At 45.9% G+C, this 27660-nt stretch overlaps 2 pseudogenes; both read right to left on the bottom strand.

Moving 5' to 3' along the window:
- Window positions 1-7744: 7744 nt before the first annotated feature.
- Window positions 7745-9320, bottom strand: LOC103216611 (small ribosomal subunit protein eS8 pseudogene; annotated as a pseudogene).
- A 14820-nt stretch (window positions 9321-24140) lies between these two features.
- On the bottom strand, window positions 24141-26234 carry LOC103216610 (cell cycle checkpoint protein RAD1 pseudogene; annotated as a pseudogene).
- Window positions 26235-27660: the final 1426 nt, after the last annotated feature.

Genomic DNA, 27660 nt, shown 5'->3' with positions numbered 1-27660 from the left:
GGGTGATCCGCCTGCCTTAGCCTCCCAAAGTGCTGAGATTCCAGGTGTGAGCCACCATGCCTGGCCCATTTAATTCTCCTTAAATCTGTGGATTCCACCTCCTAGATATTCCTTGATTGTGAACTCCTGTCTGTCTTTAGTGCCACCAACCTCTCCAGGTCACCTTTGCCTGTCCTCTGGACCCTGACACGGCCTCCTGATGGATCTCCCAGCCTCTAATCTTTGTGTGTGTGTGTGTGTGTGTGTGTGTGTGTAAGCAGTTGGTCATGTAAACCAACCTCTAATCTTGTTCATCTCCAATTCATTGCTCACATGGTAGCCAGGGCGATCTTTGAAGCACAAAACAGACCTTGCCCCTTCTCTGCCTAGAATTCTTTAATGCCTCTTGTTGACTCCACACTCCTTGGCTTGGTGTACACAAGACCTTTCTCCCCTCAGCCTGGTGTGCACTCTGGCTGGCCTTGCTGCACCACATCATGCAGGCGCTGACACAACTTGCCCTTGCCTCTGCCCACCCTGCTTCCTCCACCTGGAGAGCCCATCTCTCCAACACCCAGTGGCCTCCCACTCTCTTTGCCTGGCTGACCCCCCTTCATTATCAGGTACTATCTTTGGCATCACTCTTCTTCATCTTCCTGATCTGAGTCATGTGTCCCTTCTATTATGGCAAAAACTGTGATTACTTTTGCACCAACCCAATAGGTGCTCTGTAGAAAGTAAAAAGTTTCCTCTTCAAAGCTTCCCTTCTTGTTAAAGGATAAATCATAAATGTTAAAAATAATAGTTTATTTTAAAGACTGACTTCCTTCAAGCCTCCTTGCTTTGTGCTAATAACTCTTTGTTAAGCCTTGTCGTATGTAGCTATTAGATATAAAAGAATAAGTACAGTCGGCTAGGCGCGGTGGCTCACGCCTGTAATCCCAGCACTTTGGGAAGCCAAGGCAGGTGGATCACAAGGTCAGGAGATCAAGACCATCCTGGCTAACACGGTGAAAACCCGTCTCTACTGAAAATACAAAAACAAAATTAGCTGGGTGTGGTGGCGGGCGCCTGTAGTCCCAGCTACTCTGGAGGCTGAAGCAGGAGAATGGCGTGAACCCGGGAGGCGGAGCTTGCAGTGAGCCGAGATCACGCCGCTGCACTCCAGCCTGAGAGACAGAGCAAGACTCTGTCTCAGAAAAAAAAGAATAAGTACAGTCTATGTCCTTGTACTTTAACCAAGATGTTTGTGCTGGATGTACTCAAAGGCACGTTCCAGCTTGCAGCCTATGCCCCTTCCTTATTTAAAAATACTGTTACTTTTCTAAGTCCTTTCGCAAGCAACTTCATCATTTCCTTTGTTCTCTATTGCTTTCACCTATTTAAGAAAGTTTTAAATTATTAGCCAGTCGGATTTAATTTAGACTGTGAGGTCCCACACCAGCCAATAGAGACAGGACACAGTAGCAGAGACAAACTGCATAAAGGATAAAAATAACTTCCCTCCTTTGTTCAAGTGTGCTCTTGCTATTGTTCCATTTGCAAGGAGCACCCTTTTTGCAAAAAGTAAAATTGCCTTGCTAAAAAAAATTTTTTGTCTAAATGCTAATTTTTCCTTGCCATACCAGGGAACAAGCATTCTGTTTCTAAATAAACATTTTACTTATAACATGCTCCCTTATACATCCCGTGCCACCCTGTCAATTGCACTGCATTGCAATTGCTTGTCTGATGCTCTAATTTGTCCATGGATTGAGTTTCGTGAGGGCAGGAGCAGACTTGTTAATCACCACTGGGTCCCCAACCTCTAGCATGGTGCCTGACAGACAGTAGTTACTAAAGCAACAATAATTGTAATGGCTACCATTTATTGAACATTTACTGCATGCCAGGTACTGTGTGAAAGGCTTTGTTTGGATTACTGCATTTAATTTTTATGGGAGAGGCTGTGATGTGTGCCGCCCAGATCCACTTTCAGGAATGAAGGACTTATTCCACCTACTGTTGGGGATGCTGTAGGAAGCCCAGTCTCAGCTTTATGGTGACTGATGCAGCTGAAGAAAACTGCCTCGCCCAAGATCACACGTCCCTCCAGAAACAACTTGCATCCAGTGACTGATCTACTGAGGAGGGCCTTAGAGGCTCAGTCCCTTTGGTCCAACTCAGAATAGGGCTGACGGGCTACCCCGGCTCCAGAGCGCCCTCTGGGGTTGACTGCTGCTTTCTTTGGGACTACATCACAGCTCAGCTTCTCCCTCTGTGCAGTCCCGCTTCCTGTGTTGCTCCTAGGAGAATTCCGTAATAAAGTCCAGCTTGCTGCCTCTCATAGTCAGCTTCCTGAGGAACCAAGCCTGGAACAATCCTCTTAGCAGCCTTCTAGATAGGCGTTATTATGATTCTCCTTTTACAGATGAAGCAACTAAGGTTTGGAGACATTAACACGAGGCTCTTGATTTGTGGAGGCGGGATTTGAATTGCGGCAATTGACGCTGGATCCCACGCTATTAACCAGGCACTCAAACATGATAAGTGAATCAATGGCTTAGTCCCACTTGTCACCAAGGGAAAAAATGTAAAAAGCTAGAATTGAGAAACAACGCTTTGTGCAAATGACTTTTTCTCAATGCTGAGGAAACAGGAGCCACAGCTGACTGCTGTGGAAGATTATAAATCAGCCCTATCAATGCCGTGCCCAGGCCTGGCTGACTCATAGCACAGGTCACAGACAGAGGACTCGAGCCCAGCTATAATGGTGAGTTTTAAATGAAAATGTCAACCACAAGATTTCAGTGTCTGGATGATTTAATCCATTTCTAATGGAACACAAGAGCCAGCCTAGGAGAACAGCCAGTTCTCCCTGATCTGTGCAAAATGCTGGTCATCACAGGTCATTTTCTTTTTTTTGGGATTTGCCTTTGGGATGCTGTGAGAGATCGGCACGTGCAGTCATGCACACCTTCACCAGCCATGCCCTCTCAGGGGGGCCCTTCCACTAGGGGCAGCCTAGATGAAAGGAGGCCAGGGCCATCTGGATGGAAGCCATGGCCTCTCTCTAATGTCCTGATGGTCAAGTGCATTGGGAGAGAAGGGCTACAGGCAGTAGGTATTAGCACCGAGGGGGATACAAGACGTCCGGCCTGGTTATACTGTGCAGACTTCTATGAAAAGCTCTATAAATATGTCCTGCTGGAGGTGGAGGGGGGAAATCAATATGGCTTCACTGCAGAGTTTAGATTGCAGCACTAACTTTGCATCTGTTATTAAAAGTTAAAGTCTGTGCCTGCTTGGGCCCAGTCACCCTGTGCTCTCTGACCCTGTGTGGCAGGTATATCCTGGAACAAGCATCTGGGCCTTTAATCATAAACCATCCTGTTTAGCTATTTAACTCTCTACATTCTTCCCTGAAAGAATGGCAGGAACCATGGTACTGGGGACTCTAGCATCAAACACTAATTATTTTTTACTTTTTAGTTTTTGAGGTGGAGTCTCACTCTGTTGCCCAGGCTGGAGTACAGTGCTGGGATCTCAGCTCACTGCAACCTCTGCCTCATGAGTAGCTGGGATTATGGGTGTGTGGCACTACACTGGCTAATTTTTGTATTTTTAGTAGGGATGGGGTTTCACCATGTTTGCCAGGCTAGTCTCGAACTGCTGACCTCAAGTGATCCACCTACCTCGGTCTCCCAAAGTGTTAGTATCCCGGCCCGCAGGATCGTCGAAGCAGGCCCTGGAGGAGGGAGTGGGAATTTGGGGAACAAGAGACACGAGAAATGGAGACAAGACAGTGCTCTGATCAAGTCTCGTTTAATGGCAGTAATGCAGTGCCTTATATACACTTGGAGAGGAAGGGGTTGGGCCAAGGCGGAAATGATCTCATTTCAGAGGGCGCGGCCAGGCAGGTTTCGGTTTCAACGGTCGGTCGTCATGTTGCGCCTGCGCTAGGAAGTAACAATTTTGCTACGAAGTAACAATTTTCGCGCGCGGGAAAGATGGGTGAAGAAGAAGCAGGAAGAGCGCCATCTTGTGTGAGGTATTTAATACAGGGGAAAGGGACAAATCTAGGAAGGAGGTGAGAGGTGGAAATGAATAGCGCTCAGGCGTTTAATCGTCAATAATTACTTGCCATGGCCGGGGCGCGCAGCTCCGGACATGTTAGGATTACGGCCAAGAGCAATGGCACTCCAGTTTTTTGTTTGTTTGTTTTTTTAAATATCAGGCGCTGTCCTGATCTCATTTATCTACCCAGCAACTCTAGGAAGCACAGGCTTTTATTAAACCCATTGCGTGGTTGAGGAAACAGGCTTGGAGATGTTGAATAACTTGCCTGAGCTCACATAGCTGACCAGCAGGTAAAACAAGGATTTGAAGCCAGGTCTGGCTGAATCTGCAACCTGTATTTAACCACAAGGCGAAACAGCCCTCCACCTCTTGCTGCCTCTCTTTTTCAGGTGAGTCCTAGCTGAGCAGCTGAATTGCATTGAATAGTATCACCGCAAGTTCACCCACAACCTCAGAATGTGACCTCACTTTGCAGATGTGATCAAATTAAAATGAGGTCATACTAGATTAGAGTGGGTCTTAATCCAATGACTGGTGTCCTCATAACAAGAGGACACCTGTTTATAACTGTAATCCCAGGACTTTGGGAGGCCAAGGTGGACAGATCCCTGGAGTCCAGGAGTTTGAGACCAGCCTGGGCAACATGTCGAAATCCTGTCTCTACAAAATAGCAAACATTAGCTGGGCGTGGTGGTGCAAGCCTGTAGTCTCAGCTACTTGGGAGGCTGGGGTGGGAAGATAGCTTGAGTCCGGGAGGCAGAGGTTGCAGTGGGCCAGTATCATGCCACTGCCCTCCAGCTTGGGTGACACAGCGAGACCTATGCCTCAAAAAAATAAAAATAAAAAGAGGGGCCGGGCACGACAGCTCATGCCTGTAATCCCAGCAGTTTGGGAGGCCAAGGTGGGTGGATCAGATCATTTGAGGTCAGGCGTTCCAGACCAGCCTGACCAACATGGTGAAACCCAATCTCTACTAAAAATACAAAAAAAAAATTAGCCAGGTGTGGTGGCGCATGCCTGTAATCCCAGCTACTGGGGAGGCTGAGGCAGGAGAATTGCTTGAACCCTGGAGGCGCAGGTTGCAGTGAGCCTTGATCACACCACTACACTTCAGCCTGGGCGACAGAGGAAGACTCTGTCTCAAAAATCAATAAATAAATAATAAGTAAATAAAAATAAAAAGAGGGAAATGTTGATACAGAGACACAGACATACAGGAAGAGGACCACGTGACAATGAAGGCAGAGATTGGAGCAATGCACCTGTAAGCCAAGGAGCACCAAGGATTGTCTGCAACCTCCAGAAGCTGGAAGAGGCAGGTAGGATTCTCGTCTAGAGTCTTCCAGAGAGAATATGGCCCTGCTGCCCCCTTCATTCCTGACTTCTTCTTTAAGGTCAGGTTTCAATTCTATCACCCTGACTAAACATAAATGAATGGATAGCTTGTCAAGCAAGAAAACCAATAAATAATGATACGAATGTAGGAGGGAAGTGAAAAATGTCTGGTTACCCATTTGTTTATTCACTCCAACAAGCATATGATGCCAGTCTCTGATGGATGAAACAGGCTCAGCCTCTGTGCTCAGGAGTTAACGATTTTGTGGAGTCAAGAACCCTGTGTATAGTTAAATTACATTACAACGTGGTAAATGCTGTTGCAGAGATACAGATAAAATGCTGAGGGAGCCGAAAAGACAGAGCAACTAACTCAGTTTAGTGAATCTGGGAAGGCTTCAGGGAGACATTTGGGTTGAAAAAATTTTAAATCAATAATCAGTAATATACACACGATACAGAACTCCAGGTGCCAAAGGAAACTGCATTAGTTCACTAGGTCTGCTGGGACAAAGTACCACGAACTGAGTGGCTTAGAACAACAGACATGCATTGTCTCAGGTCTGGACTCTAGAAGTCCAAGCCAAGGTGTCAGCAAGGTTGGTGCCTTCTAGGGGCTGCAAGCGAAAACGCTGTTCCATGCCTCTCACCTAGCTTCTAGTAGTTTGCTGGGCATCGTCCTAATCTGCTTTCATTTTCACATGGCATTCTCCCTGTACGCCTGCCTGGGTCCAAATTCCTCTTTTTTTTTTTTTTTTTGAGACAGAGTTTCACTCTGTCACCCAGGCTGGAGTGCAGTGGCGTGATCTCAGCTCACTGCAACCTCCGCCTCCCGCATTCAAGCAATTCTTGTGCCTCAGCCTCCCCAGTAGCTGGGATTACAGGCACCTGCCACCATGCCCAGCTAATTTTTGTATTTTTAGTAGAGACAGAATTTTGCCATATTGACCAGGCTGGTCTCAAACCCCTGACCTCAGGTGATCCACCCGCCTTGGCCTCCAGAAGTGTTGGAATTACAGGCATGAGCCACCATACCCGCTGCCTCCTTTTCTTTCTTAGATAGAGATGGGGTCTCACTGTGTTACCCAGGTTGGTCTTGAACTCCTAGGCTCAACTGATTATCCTGTCTCAGCCTCCCAAAGTGCTAAGATTACAGGCATGAGCCACCGCACCTAACCTCAAATTCTCCCTTTTCAACAAGGACATTAGGGGCCCACCCTACTCCAGCATGACCTCATCTTAACTAATTACATCTGCAATGACACTATTTCCAAATACACTCACATTTTGAGGTCCTGAGGTAGGACTTCAACATATAACTTGGCGGGGGTGGGGGAGGTTCACAGTTCACCCCGTAACGGGTACTTGGTGAAAAATAAACCTCCCGGCCAGACTTGGTGGCTCACACCTGTAATCCCTGCACTTTGGGAGGCCGAGGTGGGCTGATCACCTGAGGTCAGGAGTTCAAGACCAGCCTGGCCAAGATGGTGAAACCCCACCTCTACTAAAAATACCAAAAAAAAAAATTAGCCTGGCATGGTGGCAGGCACCTGTAATCCCAGCTCCTTGGGAGGCTGAGGCAGGAGAATCACTTGAACCCAGGAGGCCGAGGCAGGAGAATCACTTGAACCCAAGATCTTGCTGTGAGCCAAGATCATGCTACTGCACTCCAGCTTGGGTGACAGAGCAAGACTCTGTCTCAAAAAAAAAAAAAAAAAAAAAAAAAGAAAAGAAAAAGAAAAAAGAAAAGAAAAGAAAGAAAAAGAAAAAGAAATTTCCTTTCCTCTATGCTCCCCAGCTTCCCAGTTCCCTGCTCTAGAGGCAACCAATGTCTCCAGCTTACTGAGTGTTTTTCCAGGGGTCTCCCATTCATTTACCAACATACATGTGCACGTTCTTCCTACTCATAAAATGATAGCCATGTGCACTGGCATTTGCCTTCCTCTTTTTACTTAACAATGTTCCTGTGAAATTTTCCGTATCACTCCACATAGAGCCTCTTTACTCCTTTAAGTGACTGTATGGTACTTTCTAATTTATTGAACTTGTCTCCTATTAATAGATGCTTAGTTTCCAATCTTCTATTACAAACAATGCTGCAGTGTGTGTGTGTGTGTGTGTGTGTGTGGATACACATATATATATATATAGAGAGAGAGAGAGAGAGGGAGAGAGAGAGAGAGAGACAGACAGACAGGGTCTCACTCTGTCACCCAGGCTGGAGTGCAGTGGCGTGATCTCGGCTTACTGCAACCTCCACCTCCTGGGTTCAAGTGATTCTCGTGCCTCAGCCTCCCAAGTAGCTGGGATTACAGCATACACCACCATGCCTGGCTCATTTTTTTTTTGTATTTTTAGTAGAGATGGGTTTCGCCATTGGCCAGGCTGGTCTCAAACTCCTGACCTCAAATGATCCACCTGCCTCAGCCTCCCAAAGTGCTGGGACTACAGGCATGAGCCACCGCACCTGGCCTGCAATGTATTTTCTTGTGCACAGGTCATTTTGCATGAAAGTATGAGTAGATCTATCAATACCTGGAAGTGGAAGTGCTCCGTCATTAGGCCAATGCGTTTTAAAATTTAAGTTATTTTGCCAAATTTGTCTCCAAGGAGGTCAGAGAAGGTCAGCCTCGTGCCAGCAGTGTTTGGAGTGCACGTTCCCCATGATTTTTTTTTTTTTTTTTTTTTTGCCACAGAACAATAGACACCTTTATTCCACGGGCAAAGACAGAAAGGGTGAGGATTTATTTGCCTTTCCGGGCCTTGATTTTCCTGAGATAGAACTCCAACTCCTTGCCCTCTGGCACATAGCCATGGGCTCGGCCACACTGTCCCGGCCTTCATGTGATGCATGCAAGAAGCTTGCCCTGCTGGAACTTCTCCTGGAGTCTCCTCCAGGAGACTGCTGATTTTGGCATTCTTTTCCCTTTCATCGTATTTCTTCCGAATTTTTTTAGATCGTTTTTTGTTTAAAGTCTTTTCTTCCTCAGGAGTCAGCTTGGCTCCCTTCTTGCAGCCCAGGGGCAGCGCATAGTGGGACTAGTATCACTGGCAGTATGGTGTGCTGTCAGTGAGCATGAAGCCGTTCTTCACCAGGGTCTTGGTACAGACCAGCTTGTTATTGGATGCATTGTAGACAACATCAATGATCCTTGTTTTGCGAGTACAACACTTTGAACCCCAGGAGAAATTCCCCATGTCCAGCCTCAGGGCACCACATTTCTTGTTACCTCCCCGTGCACGGACTGTGTGGATGCGGTGGGGGCCAATCTTGGTGTTGGCAGCCAGACACCCCAACTCATACTTATGCTTCTTGTGGTAGGGCTTTCTCTTGTCTCCAGTCTTGCAGCGCTTGTGCCAGTTGTCCCGAGAGATGCCCATTGCTCGGTGCTGGCTGGAAAGAGGCTCCACGATCTTGCCAGACTGTGTTAGCTAATGTTCTGATCTTTGCCAATCTGATATATCCCCCTTATGCTTTTAATTTGAATTTCTATTATGATGAGTGTAATTGAGCATCTTTTCCTTTTTTTTCTTTTTTTTTTTTGAGACAGAGTTTTACTCTTGTTGCCCAGGCTGGAGTGCAGGGGTGCGATCTTGGCTCACTGCAACCTCTGCCTTCCGGTTTCAAGCGATTCTCCTGCCTCAGCCTCCCAAGTAGCCTGGGATTACAGGCACCCACCACCACTCCCAGCTCATTTTTGTATTTTTACCAGAGACGGGATTTTGCCATGTTGATCAGGCTGGTCTCAAACTCCTGACCTCATGATCCGCCTGCCTCAGCCTCCCAGAGTGCTGGGATTACAAGTGTGAGCCACCGCGCCCGGCCCTCTTCAGGGATTTCTTGAACACCTCCTGACAATAATCCTTCAGCTAGGCTCCATGGAAGGTTTCAAAGACATGGAAGAGCTGATCCATGCCTTCTAAACTGGTAGACTCTAGTTGGGGCATTAAGGCTTCTGTGATAGTTAATTTTATGTGTCCAGTTGGTCACAGTACCTAGATATTTGGTCAAACATTATACTGGATGTTTCTGTGAGGACATTTTCTGGATGGCATTTATTGACTCTTTTTTTTTTTTTGAGACAGGGTCTTGCTCTGTCATCCAGACTGGAGTGCAATGGCGTGATCTTGGCTCACTGCAACCTCAGCCTGCTGGGTTCAATCGATCCTCCCACCTCAGCCTCCCAAGTAGCTGAGACTACAAGCATGTGCCACCATGTCTGGCTAATTTTTGTGTTATTATTATTATTATTTTTTTGTAGTGATGGAGTTTCACCATGTTGGCCTAGGCTGGTCTCAAACTCCTGAGTTCAAGCCATCCACCTGCCTTGAACCTCTCAAAATGCTGGAATTGCAGACATGAGCCACCATGCCCAGCCCAAGATTGACATTTAAATCCATGGACTTTGATTCCAATGAAGGATTTATGAAGGGGGAAAAAAATCTGTGAACTTTAAGTAAAGCAGATTGACCTCCATAATATGGGTGGGCCTCATCCCATCAGTTGAAGGTCTTTAACAGAACAAAGACGAACCTCCCCTGGTAAGAAGTTCTGCCAGCAGACTGCCCCTGCCCCTTCCCTAAATCACTAGTTTGCCCACCAACCCTGCAGACTTTGGATTTGCACCTCCATAATCTCGTGAATCAAGTCCTTACAATACATTTCTCTATTTACACATCCTCTTGGTTCTTTTTCTCTGGGAAACCCAGGCTAATATAACTCCTAATGAATTGCATGATCTTCGTGGTGATATCTGACATTACCCGAAGGAAGCCTCCAATCAGAGAGACCTTGAACAGGAACTGGAGATTTCAGCAAGATTCCAAAGCAAAGTCGAGTTTGACTAGACGGAGGAAGAAGGAAGTGCCTTCTGGGTAGGGAAACACATTTGTAAGAGCAAACATATGGAGCTAGGCCCAAGCAGGAGACAAATCTTGGGGTCACAGGTGCTCTGTTACCTTCCCCATAGCAGCTGCCACAGTTGCACCTGGACACTTGTTAGTGGCAGTATGTGTTCAATGTCTGTCTCTCTCCTTAGGCCATAAGCTGGTATTTGGGGCATATATACATTCCTCATGCCTACCTAGTTCCATTTTTTTTTTTTTTGAGACAGAGTCTGGCTCTGTCGCCCAGGCTGGAGTGCAGTGGCCGGATCTCAGCTCACTGCAAGCTCCGCCTCCCGGGTTTACGCCATTCTCCTGCCTCAGCCTCCCGAGTAGCTGGGACTACAGGCGCCGCCACCACGCCCGGCTAGTTTTTTGTATTTTTTAGTGGAGACGGGGTTTCACCGTGTTAGCCAGGATGGTTTCGATCTCCTGACCTCGTGATCCGCCCGTCTTGGCCTCCCAAAGTGCTGGGATTACAGGCTTGAGCCACCGCGCCCGGCCCCTAGTTCCATTCTTAATACAAGTTGGTGTTGATTAAATATTATGAAATGAATGAATTCACTTTGCCTTCCTGCTGAATTATAGTCAATGGCAGAATTAATTCCCTACCCTTTTCCAAAAGGTGTCACAAAATTGGCAATGATGGTTATGAGAATTGCTTTTTCCTAATGGGGAGTCAATTTTATTATTTTCTGTTTCAAAATACATCCTTGTAAACAGTTCAGATAATGCATAAAAATACAAAAAAGAATATCTATAATCTCATTGCCCAGAGATGAGTTGAGAAATGAAATAACATTAAATTGCCACGGACTGTAAAATGTGGTGCATTGTTATTGCCACATTATCAGATCTTTCCTTGCTCCTGAACTGAGATCCTCATATTTGTTGAGTGCTTGCTGTGCATCAGCCAGTGTGTAGGATCTGAAATACAAAGGTAAATAAGGCAAGCATAGGGTATTCCTGGCTTCTGGAAGTGTCTAGTTAGTTATCTAGGCCAGGTAGGCATGGTGGCTCATGCCTGTAATCCCAGTGCTCTGGAAGGCTGAGGCAGGAGAATTGCTTGAATCCAGGAGTTCAAGACCATCCTGGGCAACATAGTGAGAACTCATCTCTATAAAAAATCTTTTAGGCCAGGCACAGTGGCTCATGCCTGTAATCCCAGCACTTTGGGAGGCCAAGGTGGGTGGATGACCTGAGGTCAGGAGTTCCAGACCTGTCTGACCAATATGGTGAAACCCCATCTCTACTAAGAAATACAAAAATTAGCCAGGCATGGTGGCGGGCGCCTATAATCCCAGCTACTTGGGAGGCTGAAGCAGGAGAATCGCTTGAACCCAGGAGATGGAGGTTGCAGTGAGCCGAGATCGTGCCATTGTACTCCAGCCTGGGCAACAGAGCAAGACTCCGTCTTGGAAAAAAAAAAAAAAAAAGGGCCAGGCACGGTGGCTCACGCCTGTAATCCCAGCACTTTGGGAGGTCAAGACAGGTGGATCACAAGGTCAGGAGATCGAGACCATCCTGGCTAACATGGTGAAACCCTGTCTCTACTAAAAATACAAAAAATTAGCCAGGCATGGTGGCATGTGTCTGTAGTCCCAGCTACTTGGGAGGCTGTCTCAAAAAAATAATAATAATAATTAAAAATAATTAGCTGAGTGTGATGGTGCACACCAGTAGCCCCAGCTACTCAGGAGGCTGAGGTGGGAGGATGGCTTGAGCCCAAGAAGTGGAGGCTGCAGTCAGCCAAGATTGCACCACTGCACTCCAGCCTGGGTGACAGAGCAAGGCCCTGTCTCAAAAAAAGAGAAAATTTCCTGGAATCAAAGCTTTTTACGGACTCTGGTGTTTCTGTGTCATCTCTTGGCTGCTGTACACAGGCTCTTTTTGCTGTGCTTGAAAACACGTTTTTCTTTTCCCAAGCTGTGGTGAACAAACTCCTCAGAACATTTCCCCAAAGCCATTTCCATTTGATAGAAAATGTGTTGTTAGATTTTTTGAAGGATTCTTTTCATTACTTCCCCTGGGTCCCTCTGGAAACCTGGCCTCAGTTTAATGATTTTCTTGGTTGTTGTTGTGTTTAAAGATCACATTCTCCTACCAGGGAGCAGCTGTTTACCCTGACAGACCAAACTGGTTTAACTTTGTTACTTTTCACTAATAAAAAGAAACATCGTTCTTAGTAAGTAGAAATAATATTTAACACCATTTTCCTTATTTATGTTTGGTTTGTTTGTTTGTTTGTTTGTTTTCTAGAGACAGAGTCTTGATCTGTTGCCCATCCTGGAGTGCAGTGGTGGAATCATAACTCACTCTACCTTGACCTCCTGTGCTCAAGTAATCCTCCTGCCTCAGCCTCGAGTAGCTTGGACTGCAGGCGTGCACCACCACATCCAGTCGATTTTCTTATTTTTCATAGAGGTGAGGTCTCACTATGTTGCTCAAGCTGGTCTCAAACTCCTGGCCTCAAGCAATAGTCTTGCCTCAGCCTCCCAAAGTGTTGGGATTACAGGCATGAGGCACCATACTCAGCCTTATATTTTGATTTTTTAAATGTTAATAATTTTTAAGTACATAAACAATATATAAAACATATGCTTGTTAGAAAATGTATTTAAAATTTTAGGCCGGGGGCGGTGGCTCACGCCTGTAATCCCAGCACTGTGGGAGGCCAATGTGGGTGGATCACCTGAGGTCAGGAGTTCAAGACCAGCCTGGCCAACATGGTGAAACCCCATCTCTACTAAAAATACAAAAAAATTTGCTAGGCATGGTGGCACACACCTGTAATCTCAGCTACTTGGGAAGCTGAGGCAGGAGAATCGCTTGAACCCAGGAGGCAGAGGTTGCAGTGAGCCAAGATCATGCCATTGCACTCCAGCCTGGGTGACAGCAAGACTTTGTCTCAAAAATTAAAAAATAAAAAATAAAATATTAAACAATTGAATAAAGGAAGCTTATCATCCAACAAGTCTTGGTCTGGCCTTTTTGTTGCTTTCTTTTTATTTTATTTTGGTTTTTTTTTTTTTCCATTGTCAATATTCAATATGATGTTGCTTTCTTTTGTTGTTGTTGTTGTTTTTGTTTTTTTGAGACAGAGTCTCACTGTGCCACCTAGGCTGGAATGCAGCAGTGAGATCTCAGCTCACTGCAACCTCTGCCTCCAGGTTCAAGTGATTGTCCTGTCTCAGTCTTCCAAGTAGCTGGAAGTACAGGTGTGTGCCACCACAACTGGCTAATTGTTGTATTTTGGGTAGAGATGGGGTTTTACCATGTTGGCCAGGCTGGTCTTTAATTCCTGACTTCAAGTGATCCACCTGCCTCGGCCTCCCAAATTGCTGGGATTATAGGCATGAGCCACCACGCTCGGCCCTTTTTAGGGTTGTTCTTACAGGGTATAGGCATGGAGCTTAATGCACTTTCACCTGGGGAAAACTTGTTATGATTTTCCAAAGTTCCTCTGTTCCAGATTAATTTCATTCAAAACCTGTGGATTACAGCTGGGTGAGGTGGCTCGGGCCTGTAATCCCAGCACTTTGGGAGACCGAGGTGGAAGGATCTCCTGAGGTCAGAAGTTTGACACCAGCCTGGCCAACATGGTGAAACCCCATCTCTACTAAAAATACAAAAAAATTAGCCAGGCATGGCGGCGGGCGCCTGTAGTCCCAGCTACTCAGGAGACTGAGGTAGGAGAATAGCTTGAACCCCGGAGGCGGAGGTTGCAGTGAACCAAGATCGCGCCACTGCACTCCAGCCTGGGCGACAGAGCAAGACTCCGTCTCAAAAAACAAAAACAAAAACAAAAACAAAACCTGTTGATCACTCATCCAGCTATTCTGTACTGTTGATTGGCCACAGGATGCCAAGACCTACTCTTGAACTGGAGTGGCAATCTTTGCCCTGGAGGACTCTATACCTGGTGAGGCAGCCTGTGCCCTCAGGGTTAGGACTGGTAGCCCCAGGACTATTTCAGGCCTCAACACTAGGCTGATAAAGGCACATTTTGAAAACTGGGGATAGTGTTTGCTAGTTAGTGGCAGCTCACTGTATGTGCAAATGGCAGGCAGGTCCAATCGCAAAGACCAAGGTGTGCTTGTGCTGGACTCAGTCGCCAACACGATGTGGGAGAGGAGGCCAGTAATATGGTTCTTTCTCTTTTTTTGCCTTTATTGTTAACATTAAGGGCAGAGCTAGATTCTGCAGTCAGAATTTTAGAAAATGTATTGCTTTCTCTCTAGTTACAAAAGCAATTTATATATGCTCTATCAAAGTTGAATGGCTGGATGTGGCGGGTCACACCTGTAACCCCAACACTTTGGGAGGCCAAGGCAGGAGGATTGCTTGAGTCCAGGAGTTTGAGACCAGCCTGGGCAACCTACGGGGAGATCCTGTATTTACATAAAATAAAATTTTTTTAAAATTAGCCAGTTGGCCAGGCACGGTTGCTTATGCCTATAATTCCAATACTCTGGGAGGCCGAGGTGGCAGATCACCTGAGGTCAGGAGTTCGAGACCAGCCTGACCAATGTGGTGAAACCCCGTCTCTACTAAAAATGCAAAAAACTTAGCCATGCGTGGTGGCACATGCCTGCTACTCAGAAGGCTGAGGTGGGAGAATCACTTGAACCTGGGAGGCGGAGGTTGCAGTGAATTGAGATCACACCACTGTACTCCAGCCTAGGTGACAGAGCAAGATTCCATCTCAAAAAAAAAAAAAAAAAATTCAGCCAGGCATGGTGGCATGCACCTGTAGTCCTAGCTACTTGGGAGGCTGAGGCAGGAGGATCACTTAAGCCTGGGAATTCGAGGCTGCAGTAAGCCCTGATTGTGCCACTGCACTCCAGCCTTCATAACAGAACAAGACCCTGTCTCAAATAAATAAACAAAAATTAGAAAATACAGCAGTCATGGCCGGGCGCGGTGGCTCAAGCCTGTAATCCCAGCACTTTGGGAGGCCGAGATGGGCGGATCACGAGGTCAGGAGATCGAGACCATCCTGGCTAACACAGTGAAACCCCGTCTCTACTAAAAAATACAAAAAAATAGCCGGGCAAGGTGGCAGGCACCTGTAGTCCCAGCTACTCGGGAGGCTGAGGCAGGAGAATGGCATAAACTCGGGAGGCGGAGCTTGCAGTGAGCTGAGATCCGGCCACTGCACTCCAGCCTGGGCGACAGAGCGAGACTCCGTCTCAGGAAAAAAAAAAAAAAAAGAAAAGAAAATACAGCAGTCACAAACAAATGAAAATCTCACAAATGGGTGGGAACTCTTAAGGAGACACAATTAAGGTTGATATTGGGAAGAACTTGCTAACAAGTAGGAGTAAGCTCCTGGTCACCGGCCGTATTAACAGAGCAGAAGACCGGATTGTCTCAACCTCTACAAGGACTTGGGGCTCTGATTTTTGTGACGGGGGCGCCTGTCCTCAGCCTACTGGGTTCTAGACGGCATGTCCCTTTGCCCCTATAGAGCAAGAAAGGGCAGAGTGAAGCAAGGCTGTGCAGAATGGTGTTTGCAGAGTGGGTTATAGGCCTCAGGCTGGGAATGCCACTATTTATTCATTCATTCGTTCATCCATCCACCTAATCTTTAAGTATTTATTGAGTGCCTACTGTGGGCTGGACACCACACCAAACTCTGGGGATGTTCTGTGAACAACACAAACTCTGACACTCAAATTATACAGATGATAATTTTGATGCAATTGTTAACACTAAGAAGGAATAGAATAAGATGCCTTGAGAAATTAAATACGGAGGGAACCCTCCAAGTCGGGGGGTCGGGAAGGCATCTTGAGGAAGTCACATGTGAGCTGAAGCTTGTTGGATGAGTGGGAGTTAGCTGGGCAGGAAGAGTGTGGGGAGAAACGACGCCACTGCAGGTGTGAAGGTCTGTGCTAAGGGACCTTCAGGGAATGAGACAAGGCCACTGAGAGAGGCACGTGCTGAATAGGGCTCTGGCTGATGAAGTAGGCGAGGCCCAGGGAGCCTCTATAGGGATGCGAGGATTTATCCCAAGAGTAATAGGAATTGCTTGCAGAATTTTTTTTTTTTTTTTTTTTTTTTTTTTTTGAGATGGAGTCTCACTCTGTCACCCAGGCTGGAGTGCAGTGGTGCGATTTCAGTTCACTGCAATCTCTGCCTCCCGGGTTCAAGCGATTCTCTTGCCTCAGCCTCCTGAGTAGCTGGGATTACAGGTGCCCACCACTACGCCTGGCTAATTTTTGTATTTTTAGTAGAGACGGGGTTCGCCATGTTGGCCAGGCTGGTCTTGAACTCCTGACCTCAGGTGATCTGCCTGCCTGGGCCTCCCAAAGTGCTGGGATTATAGGGGTGAGCCACTGCACCCGGCCCACTTGCAGAATTTTAAGCAGAGGAGTGGTGTGATCAGGTTTGTGTTTTTAAAAAATCATTTGGCTGCCATGTGGAGAATGCCTTGCAGGAGGGTAACATTGGCAGCAGACTCCAGGTTCCCATATAAGTTCAAAGGCCAGAGGGCAAGGCAGAGGGGAAAAAAAAGGTCAACATGAACATTTCAGGGAGAGATGATGTGGCTGGGGCAAGAATAGGTTTGATTGAATATATATTAGTGCCAGGCACTGTGCTCAGCGATTTACCTGCATGATCTCCTTCAATCCTCACAAACACCTATGAAATAGGTACTATTATGATTGTTGTTTTGTAGGGACCACTGAGGCTCAGAGATGTTAAGAAACTTGCCCAAGATCACACAGCTGGTGAATGGAGAGCCAGGATTTGAACTCCTGGGGTTAATTACCACTCGTAACAGCATGCCCCTTGGGCTCAGTTATCACCCATACTGGACAGAATCAGATCAACTCAAACTATACTTCAGAGTAAGAAGCAACAGGCCAGGTGCCATAGCTCACGCTTGTAATCCTAGCACTTTGGAAGTCTGAGTCAGCAGATTGCTTGATCCCAGGAGTTCGAGACCAGCCTAGGTAACATAGCAAGACCCCCATCTCTACAAAAAACACAAACATTAGCCAGGCAGGATGGCACGCACCTGTAGTCCCAACTTCTCAGGATGCTGAGGTGGGAGGATCACCTGAGCCCAGGAAGTTGAGGCTGCAGTGAGTGCTGGACTCCAGCCTGGGTGACAAAGCAAGACCCTGTCTCAAAAAGAAAAGAAAAGAAAAGAAACAGAACTTGGTGATAAATGATTAGTTCTACCTAGTATCGTTGGGACAGCTATTTCAAAGTGAAAATTTGTTGTAGGTATACCTTAACAAGAGGAAAGTTGCAGATCAGTAAATTTACACTAAAGTAATAATAATAATAGCAAACATTTACACAGCACTTTCTCTGCGCTATGTAAAGTTCTTCTAAGAGGTTAATCCTTAGAGGATTCACTTAATCCTCTCAAGAGCCCTAAGAGGGAGGTGTTATTGGTATCATCCCCATTATACAGACAAGGAAACTGAGGTACATAGAGCTCAAGGAACTTGCCCAAGGTCACACAGTAGCAAGTCTCACAAGGGTATATAAGCCCCGGCAGGCTGGCTGGCTGCAGAGGGCGGCCTTTTAACCACAGGCCATGCAGGTTCCAGGGGCTCCTGCAATGTAATAGTCCCCCTACCTGAGGCCAGACCTCACCAGAGGAACTCATTTCTCTGAGTACAAGAGCCCAGGAATGGCTGTGTGTGATGGCTCATGCCTGTAATCCCAGCACTTTGGGAGGCCAAGGTGGGCAGATCACTTGAGGCCAGGAGTTCGAGACCAGGCGCCAACATGGTGAAACTCTGTTTCTACTAAAATATAAAAGTTAGCCGGGCGTGATGGTATGTGCCTGTAATCCCAGCTATTCAGGTGACTGAAGCACGAGAATCACTTGAACTCGGGCAGCAGAGGTTGCAGTGAGCCAAGATTGTGCCGCCGCACTCCACCCTGGGAGACAGTGAGACTCTACCTCAAAGGAGAAAAAAAAAAAAAAAAAAGCCCAGGAGCTTGGTTTTTCCTCTGAGGTCACTCTACAAACATGGTCAGCAACATATAAAATTAGCCTTAGGATTTTTTTTTTTTTTTTTTTTTTTTTTTTTTGAGATAGAGTCTCGCTCAGTCACCCAGGCTGGACTACAGTGGTGAGATCACAGCTCATGCGTTCAAGCCATCCTCCCACCTCAGCCTCACAAGTAGCTGGGCCCACAAGTGTACATCACCATGCCTGGCTAATATTTTTATTTTTTTGTAGAGACAGGATTTCACTATGTTTCCCAGTCTGGTCTCAAACTCCTGGGCTCAAGGAATCTTCCTGCCTTGGCCCCCCAAAGTGCTGGATTACAGCTATGAGAGCCCATGTCCAGCTCCACCTGAGAACATTTAAATCATAAACCTTCCAGACTGGTGTACTCAGCCTTCACTCTCTTAGGTAGAAATCCCGAGTCTGCTGTAAGCTGCTCATTGGAATGGCCTGAACTGAAAAAAGGGGTTTCTTTTCCAGATATTATTTTCTGAATTGGCTGGGTAGGTATTTGTAGGACGATGAGGGGTTATTTGATAAGGAGTCCACAGGGAGAGTTTTCTCAGGCTTCCGATGAAATATTTTCTTTATGCAGATGTGGCCGGCTTGGTGCTTAATAAAGCTTTGCTTAATTTGGATGCCTGTGGAATTATACTTGGAGGGATTGCTATTCAAGGGACCCAGTAGAGGGGCGGCTGTTAGTTCCTCACAAGCTCAGATGTCTTTTTGTAATAGAGAATACAGCTTTCCAAAAAAAATCACAGGCAGCTCCTCATGAACTGGACTCTGAAGACGGGAGGACGCTCGGGTGCCTCCTTGGATCCGGCCTCCCTTCTGAGTTGCTGTCACCCCTGGAGCCATCCACGGTGGTCGTTCCTGTTTCAGATCCTTAGAGGTCTCCCCACTGCTCTCGGGTAGAGCCGAAGGTGTTTGCTGGTCCCACCAAGCTCATCACAGCATCACCCTACCAGCCCTGCCAGCTTTCCTCCCAGCTGTCCTGCTCCCCAGTCCCACCTACACTGTCTCACCTTCTGCCAAAATACCCTGTGCAGGTTCCCTCCTGCCAGAAATGCCGTTCTCCCTTCTCTTCATCTGGTAAACTCCAGCTCATCCTTCAAGGCCCTGACAGAAGTTTCTTGGGGAGACTTCTCCATGGACCCCAGGTAGAGGGAATCAACACCCATAGTGCCATGAGTGATCTAGTACAGCCTTATCATGCACAAATTGTTTGATTATGGCCTCGCTAAACAGAGAGGCCAGGGATCAATTTATTGTCTTCAATTTTCTTTCTTTCTTTTTTTTTTTTTTTTTTTGAGACAGAGTCTTGCTCTGTCACCCAGGCTGGAGTGCAGTGGCACGATCTCAGCTCACTGCAGCTTTTGCCTTTTGGGTTCAAGCGATTCTCCTACCTCAGTCACCTGAGTAGCTGGGATTACAGGCACACACCACCATGCCTGGGTAATTTTTGTATTTTAGTAGAGATAGAGTTTCACCATGTTGGCCAGGCTGACCTTGAACTCCTGATCCACTTGCCTTGACCTCCCAAACTGCTAGGAATTCAGGTATGAGCCACCGCGCACCCTGCCCGTTTTTCTTTCTTTGCCCTATCTGCGGCCCCTCCATCCAGCACGATGCCTGGTGAGCAGTAGCCATACGGGGGAGGCCACACTTCCCAAGCTGTGTCCCACCTATTATTTCATCTTAGCAAGACTGTCCTGACCACAGCCCTGGGGTAAGGTGCCCATGTTTTGGACCATGTGAACCTTGCTTCCCCTATGCATGGGCTTAGAGTGGATCCTTGGAAGCCAACCCATAGGCTGGCATGTGACCTGTGATGACCTGAGAAAAAAAGATGAACCATCAGGTTCTGCTTTTAGGCATGTGAACTAAGAGACATGGGAAGAACTGGCAGGAGAAGAGAGAAGGGGTGTGGCTGAGTCACATGAAGAGGAAGGAACAGGAGGAGTGAAGACGTGGGGATGGCTGCCACTGTAGTGCCTTGAGCTGCCCTGGCTCCCGGGATGCCCTCCAGCTCTTGTCTCTGGGAAGCCTGGCTGGGCTGTAGCTACCGTTCTTGATTTCTGAGATCAGTTCCCATTTGTGGTAGCCGGCCTCCAAGATGGCCCCATGACCATCGCCTTCTGGTATTGTAGCCTCCCACACTGAATAAGGTAGACTGGCATGACCAATAGGATATTCCAGACGAGATGGTTGTGACTTCCAAGACAAAAGATACTGCAGATTCTGCTGTGGTCCTTGAATCACTGCCTCTGAGGAAAGCCAGTCACCATGTTGTGAAGACACTCAAGCAGCCTTGTGGAGAGGCCACATCCACAAGGGCTGAGGCCCTCACCGACAATAAGCACCAACTTACTATGCGTGTGCGTGAGCCACTGTGGAAGTGGATCCTCCCGCCCCAGTCAAGCTAAAACCACTCAGCAAACTGCTCCCAAATTCCTGACCCACAAAAACTCTGTGAGATGATGTTTGCTGTTTCCTGCAGCTAAGTTTTGGAGTAAAGTATTAGGCAGCAATAGATAACTAATATACTTTTTTGTTTCTTTTCAATAAAAATTCTTTGTATTTGCTTGTGTATAAGCACTTGCTAGTTGCTTACTGCTGACGTGTGGTTGGAGGCCCGACTACATACTAGGGGCAGTTTATGCCCTGGAATTAGCAGCTGCTCCACTAGAAGCATAGAAGAAATCCCTCTCTCTCTCTCTCTATATATATATATATATACACACACACACAATATATATATAGTATACTATATATATAATATATATGTATATTATATAAACCAGTAACACATTACCTAGTTTTGCTGTGTTACCATTTTTTATTTATTTATTTTTTTGAGATGGTGTCTCAGTCTGTTGCCCAGGCTGGAGTGCAGTGGTGTGATCTCGGCTCGCTGTGACCTCCGCCTCCTGGGTTCAAGTGATTCTCCTGCCTCAGCCTCCCGAGTAGCTGGGATTACAGGCATGTGCTACCACGCACAGCTAGTTTTTTTATATTTTTAGTAGAGATGGAGTTTTACCATGTTGGCAAGGCTTGTCTCAAACTCCTGACCTCAAGTGATCCACCTGTCTCGGCCTCCCAAAGTGCTGAGATTACAGGTGTGAGCCACCGTGGCTGGCTGTATGTTAACTTTTTTTTTTTTTTTGAGATGAAGTCTCACTCTGTCACCCAGGCCAGAGTACAGTGGCACGATCTTGGCTCACTGCAACCTCCCTTCCCGGGTTCAAGCAATTCTCTGCTTCAGGCTTCTAAGTAGCTGGGATTACAGGCACCTGCCACCACGGCCAACTAATTTTTATACTTTTAGTAGAGACAGTGTTTCACTATCTTGGCGAGGCTGGTCTTGAACTCCTGACCTTGTGATCCATCTGCCTCGGCCTCCCAAAGTGCTAGGATTACAGGCGTGAACCACCGCGCCTGGTCCTATGTCACACATCTCATTTGACCCTCTTAGCAACTGACATAGATATATTATTCTAGATCTCAGATATAGTTACAGCTACAGATTATCTTTATCTTGAGAACTTTTGCATTAATGCCCAGATAAAGCACATTTTGCAGTTTTTTTCACTTAAATATAGGATCAATATGTTCATTTATGCAACAAATATTTACTGAGTTCCTACCATGTATAAGAAGTGTGAAGACATAGAAAGGAAGCAAAAAAAAATTAATCTTGCCTTCAGGGAATTTATAATCTAGTAGGAGCATTAAAACATGTACATAAATATCACCTCTGTTGTGAGGCTATAGAAAAAAAAAAACAAGATATACAGAAATAACTAAAACTATGCAGAAACTTCTAAAGCCCTAACCCCTGGGACTGGGCAGTGGCCTTGTCCTGGGTGTTGTACTAAAAGCTTGTTTTTTTTTTTTTTTGGAGATGGAGTTTCACTTTTGTCGCCCAGGCTGGAGTCCAGTGGTGCAATCTCAGCTCACTGCAACCTCCGCCTCCCGGGTTCAAGTGATTCTCCTCCTCAGCTTTCCGAGTAGCTGGGATTACAGGCATGCACCACCATGCTTGGCTAATTTTTTATGTCTTTTTAGTAGAGATGGGTTTTCACCATGTTGGCCAGGCTGGTCTTGAACTCCTGACCTTGTGATCCACCCACCTCGGCCTCCCAAAGTGTTGGGATTACAGATGTGAGCCACGGCGCCCAGCCCATAATCCCCATTTTACAGACAAAGAAATGGAGGCTGGGAGACATTCATTAAGCCATTCCCATGCTTTTAACTGTATCACTCTATTATCTGCAAAAAAGATAGTAAAGAAAGGCAAAGATTAGTGTCCATGTATTTTCTGTTTTTTAGTATCGTACTTTATTAAATACAAAAATATGCCACAAAACGTATTTGGTGACGACTACCAGAAAAGTACAAAATCATTTAATAACTGGTTTTCTACACCTTGATTTGTCAAGAAACTCATAAGTAAATGGAAGGTATCTAATAAGTACTTACTGCAGTTACTTACTGGAGTGAACAGTTTTGAGAACAAGAAGAAAACCTGTAACTCTGAAAATGGTTTTTTGTTTGTTTGTTTCTTTTTTTTTTTTTGAGAATGGGTCTCTCTCTGTTGCCTAGGCTGGAATGCAGTGGCGTGATCTTGGCTCACTGCAACCTCCACCTCCCAGGTTCAAGCAGTTCTCCTGCCTCAGCCTCCCGGGTAGCTGAGACTACAGGCATGCGCCAGCACACCCGGCAAATTTTTTAATTTTTAGTAGAGATGAGTTCTCACCATGTTGGCCAGGCCGGTCTCGAACTCCTGACCTCAGGCAATCTGCCTGTCTTGGTCTCCCAAAGCACTGGGATTACAGGCATGAGCCACTGCACCCGGCCTGAAAATTATTTTACATCCCATTCATAGATCTCTTCAAAAGGTCTACTTTAAAAATAAATCACATAAAGAATTGTTTAGACTTGTTTGATGATGCCTCAACTTCAGAACATTTGCAAAGAAATCACATGTAAAAGCAATCATCTCAATACAATTAAATGTTAGTTTAAAAAAAAGTTTCCTTTAAAACAGTGGTTCCCAAAATTTAGCATGCGTCAGAATCTCCTGAGGGAAGCTTGTTAAAATATAGAATGCTGGCCTCCTCCCCAGAGTTTGCTACAAGTTTGCAGGTGGTTCTGATGCTGGTGTGGGCACAACACTTTGAGAAGCACTGCTTTAAGACTTAGTCTGTAGAATTCAAACTAATAAGCAGTGCCCATATGCCTTTGCTTTTTCTAATAGTAAATAAATAAAAGAACATTTCAGGTAGCTGCATCAAACTTGAAGTCTTTAGACTCTTGAAATGTTCTACTGAAACAGAACATATAATTTATTAATCTTGGCTCACAATCGTTCCCATGAGTTCAAAAGACAGAACTACAGGACAGTCCTGAATAATCTATGACTACATGAAAACATTTATTTACACGTCCTCTACAAAATGTATTTACAAAACACATAGCAACTATTAGGGTACACGGACTTTGTTTTTATTTTCGCCATGCTTCTTCTCTATAGGAAATCCAATATGAAATTATAAAGAGCACTGTACTGAAGGCTGGGTGCGGTGGCTCACGCCTGTAATCCCAGCACTTTGGGAGGCCGAGGTGGGTGGATCACCTGAGCTCAGGAGCTCAAGACCAGCCTGGCCAACATGGTGAAACCTCATCTCTACTAAAATATAAAAATTAGCCAGGCACCGTGGCGGGCGCCTGTAATCCCAGCTACTTGGGAGGCTGAGGCAGGAGAACCGCTTGAAACTGGGAGGCGGAGGTTGCAGTGAGCCAAGATCACATCACTGCACTCCAGCCTGGGGGACAGAGTGAGACTCCGTCTCAAAAAAAAGAAAGAAAAAAAAGTACTGTACTCAGAATGAGAACTTCATCTATCAATACACACATAAATAACAGTGAATTGTCGTACTCGAGACTCAGATTCAAGAACTTCTTCATCAGGGAGCAGTCATATTCCACAAAATATATTGATCCATCTTCATTTCTAATCATACACTGTAATGAAAGGAAGCCTTGGTTATCTGTCCGAATAGATACCTGACAAGACAGGACTAATGCCTTTGTAGAGGGTTTCCGTAATCTTGTATCTGTTGACTTGGGTCTGATTATAATGAAATGCTTCCATCAAATCAGAATCTTTGGGGCAGTCAAGGTGAGAACTTCCTATATTTCCAAAAGTAGATAACCTGAAACAAGGCTTGTCAAGAGACATGGTGATTTGTAGGACCTCACTCGTCATATCCAATTCAGAAAAAGCTTCATGGAGCCCCTCTGATTGCAGAATTTTATCAATAACATTTGGTGCTGTAGAAATTAAAGTCCAGGTCCCTGCTTCTGCACAGCAAAAGAAACTACCATCAGAGTGAACAGGCAACCTACAGAATGGGAGAAAATTTTTGCAATCTACTCATCTGACAAAGGGCTAATATCCAGAACTTACAAAGAACTCAAACAAATTTACAAGAAAAAAACAAACAACCCCATCAAAAAGTGGGCAAAGGATATGAACAGACATTTCTCAAAAGAAGACATTCATACAGCCAACAGACACGTGAAAAACTGTTCATCATCACTGGCCATCAGAGAAATGCAAATCAAAACCACAATGAGATACCATCTCACACCAGTTAGAATGGCGATCATAAAAAGTCAGGAAACAACAGGTGCTGGAGAGGATGTGGAGAAATAGGAATGCTTTTACACTCTTGGTGGGATTGTAAACTAGTTCAACCATTATGGAAAACAGTATGGCGATTCCTCAAGGATCTAGAATTAGATGTACCATATGACCCAGCCATCCCATTACTGGGGATATACCCAAAGGATTATAAATCATGCTGCTATAAAGACACATGCACACGTATGTTTATTGCGGCACTATTCACAATAGCAAAGACTTGGAATCAACCCAAATGTCCATCAGTGACAGACTGGATTAAGAAAATGTGGCACATATACACCATGGAATACTATGCAGCCATAAAAAAAGGATGAGTTTGTGTCCTTTGTAGGGACATGGATGCAGCTGGAAACCATCATTCTTAGCAAACTATCACAAGAACAGAAAACCAAACACCGCATGTTCTCACTCATAGGTGGGAACTGAACAATGAGATCACTTGGACTCGGGAAGGGGAACATCACACACCGGGGCCTATCATGGGGAGGGGGGAGGGGGGAGGGATTGCATTGGGAGTTATACCTGATGTAAATGACGAGTTGATGGGTGCTGACGAGTTGATGGGTGCAGCACAGCAACATGGCACAAGTATACATATGTAACAAACCTGCACGTTATGCACAGGTACCCTAGAACTTAAAGTATAATAATAATAAAAAATAAATAAATAATAAATAATAAATAAATAAAGTCCAGGTCCTTCAGGTTCCTGTGTATTGATTTTGCAGACTGCCACCACTCCTCCTTCTTCCAGGAACAGCATCAAAGGGTAGCCATAACCTTGCTAACACATCCGAAGTGCAGTTCAAGTCTCTGGCATAGGACTTGATCCAAAAATAGATAAACAGTCTAAAAGGACAATTAAATTAATTCAAAAAGCAACAGACTCTTCCTGAACTTTAAGCTCTTGAAATATTCCAGCCTGAATAAAAGCATTTGCTTGCACACATTTTGCATTTTCCATTGTTACTTTGATTCCATTTTTAGTTGCGAAATGTGTGGCACATTTTCGGAAATGACTAGGTTTTAAGATAGTGGAGAGATCCCTAACGTTGTCAAGGCTGGCCACAAGGCTGTACTGATCATTCTCGTCTTGGATCTGTTGGGTCAGGAGGGGCATCGCCCACTGCACATTCAGCCCCAAGGGATGCTCCTGGGGCCTGCTCCTGAAGATTGCAAAACACCTTTGCAGAGGGGTCTGGACGCTGGAGAGCCCCTCCCGGCAAATTCCCTGAGGAGGGGCAAGAGCTCCAGGAAACCGCAGAGGAAGTGAAGCAGCTCCTGCCACTCTTCGGATCAGCCTTCCACCTCCCGTTCAAGCATTTTCTTGTAAAGATAATGAAGAGTTAGTTCATCCAAAGATAATGATCAAATTAGTGGAGGGCCTCTTGAAAACAATCTGTTCTAAACTGAAGTCAACTGGGTTCTAGCCACAAGTTGCTTTTACTACTCCTCCCCTCAGACAGTTGGTGGTTTTTGCCAGAGAAGCCCCACTGTTCTCTGTTGGTGCAGTCATTTTTGCACGACTCACCAGGCAGTTTATAGCACAATTTAGAAACACCAGGGATAGCAGGATTACTAATCATGCTGTCTGCTGATGTAAACTCTATTTGGATACAATAATGTTTTTAAATAACCTCAAATACAATTACCACCCTGAGGATGGGGCTGGTTGAATGACTACAGAAATATCATTCAGATAGTTCATTAACTAATTACAGAGCACCACAAACAGAGCCTGCTGCCAGGGAGGGGCCATGGGGATGATTCACAGGGCTGAGCTCAGGGGCCAGAGCGATGTTCAGTTCTTTTCTGGTGCTGGCATCACAAGGTGGCACTCTTGACTGAGACAGAGAGGCTCTTTCCTCCTCTCCTGTCTCTCTAGCATCTGTGGGAAGGTGCTACGGGAGGCACAGAAATACATGCCATGGTCACACGGCTTCAAAAGCTCTCTTCCGTTCCCTCATCACTCACTGCACGTGTAACTGAAGACAAAGTCTCAGGCCGGGTGCGGTAGCTCCTGCCGGTAATCCCAGTACTTTGGGAGGCCAAGGCGGGTGGATCACCTGAGGTCAGGAGGTCAAGACCAGCCTGGCCAACATGGTGAAACCTCATCTCTACTAAAATACAAAACTTAGCCAGGCATGGTGGGGGGTGCCTATAGCCCCAGCTACTAGGGAGGCTGAGGCAGGAGAATTGCTTGAACCCGGGAGGTGGAGGTTGCAGTGAGCCAAGATTGTGCCACTGCACTCCAGCCTGGGTGACACAGCGAGACTCAGTCTCAGGAAAAAAAAAAAAAAAAAACACAAAACAAAGTCTCAAAGAGCTCTGGGCAGGCAGGTTGCTGGTCGCCTATTTAGTTACTGAAGCTGTTGTCTTTTGCTTTTTTGAGGGGTTTGAGCACTGCATGGAAGAAATGTTTATTAGGGACAAATGGGCCCCACTGCCGTGCTGCCTGGGAACACTTGCCAGAGGATCTTGGGTCTTCACTACACAGGACAGGAGTGACCACCTGCCAGCTGGGCTGGTTGTAGTGCCAGCACGTGGTGGGGTTAAAAAAAATCATTTTAAGTTATAAAAGTGTTTGCAAAGCATATGGGAGCCCTGCTACTTTGGGCAAGCCTCTCTTTGAATCTTGGTTTCTTCAACTGTAAATGGGGTTAGTAGTAGTGGTATCCACCTCAAAGAGTTATTGGATCAAACGATA

Source organism: Chlorocebus sabaeus, chromosome 9 (genome assembly GCF_047675955.1).
Source record: "Chlorocebus sabaeus isolate Y175 chromosome 9, mChlSab1.0.hap1, whole genome shotgun sequence".
Lineage (NCBI taxonomy): Eukaryota > Metazoa > Chordata > Mammalia > Primates > Cercopithecidae > Chlorocebus > Chlorocebus sabaeus.
Note: the sequence above shows the minus strand (reverse complement) of the source record. Positions and strands in the feature narration are given on the sequence as shown.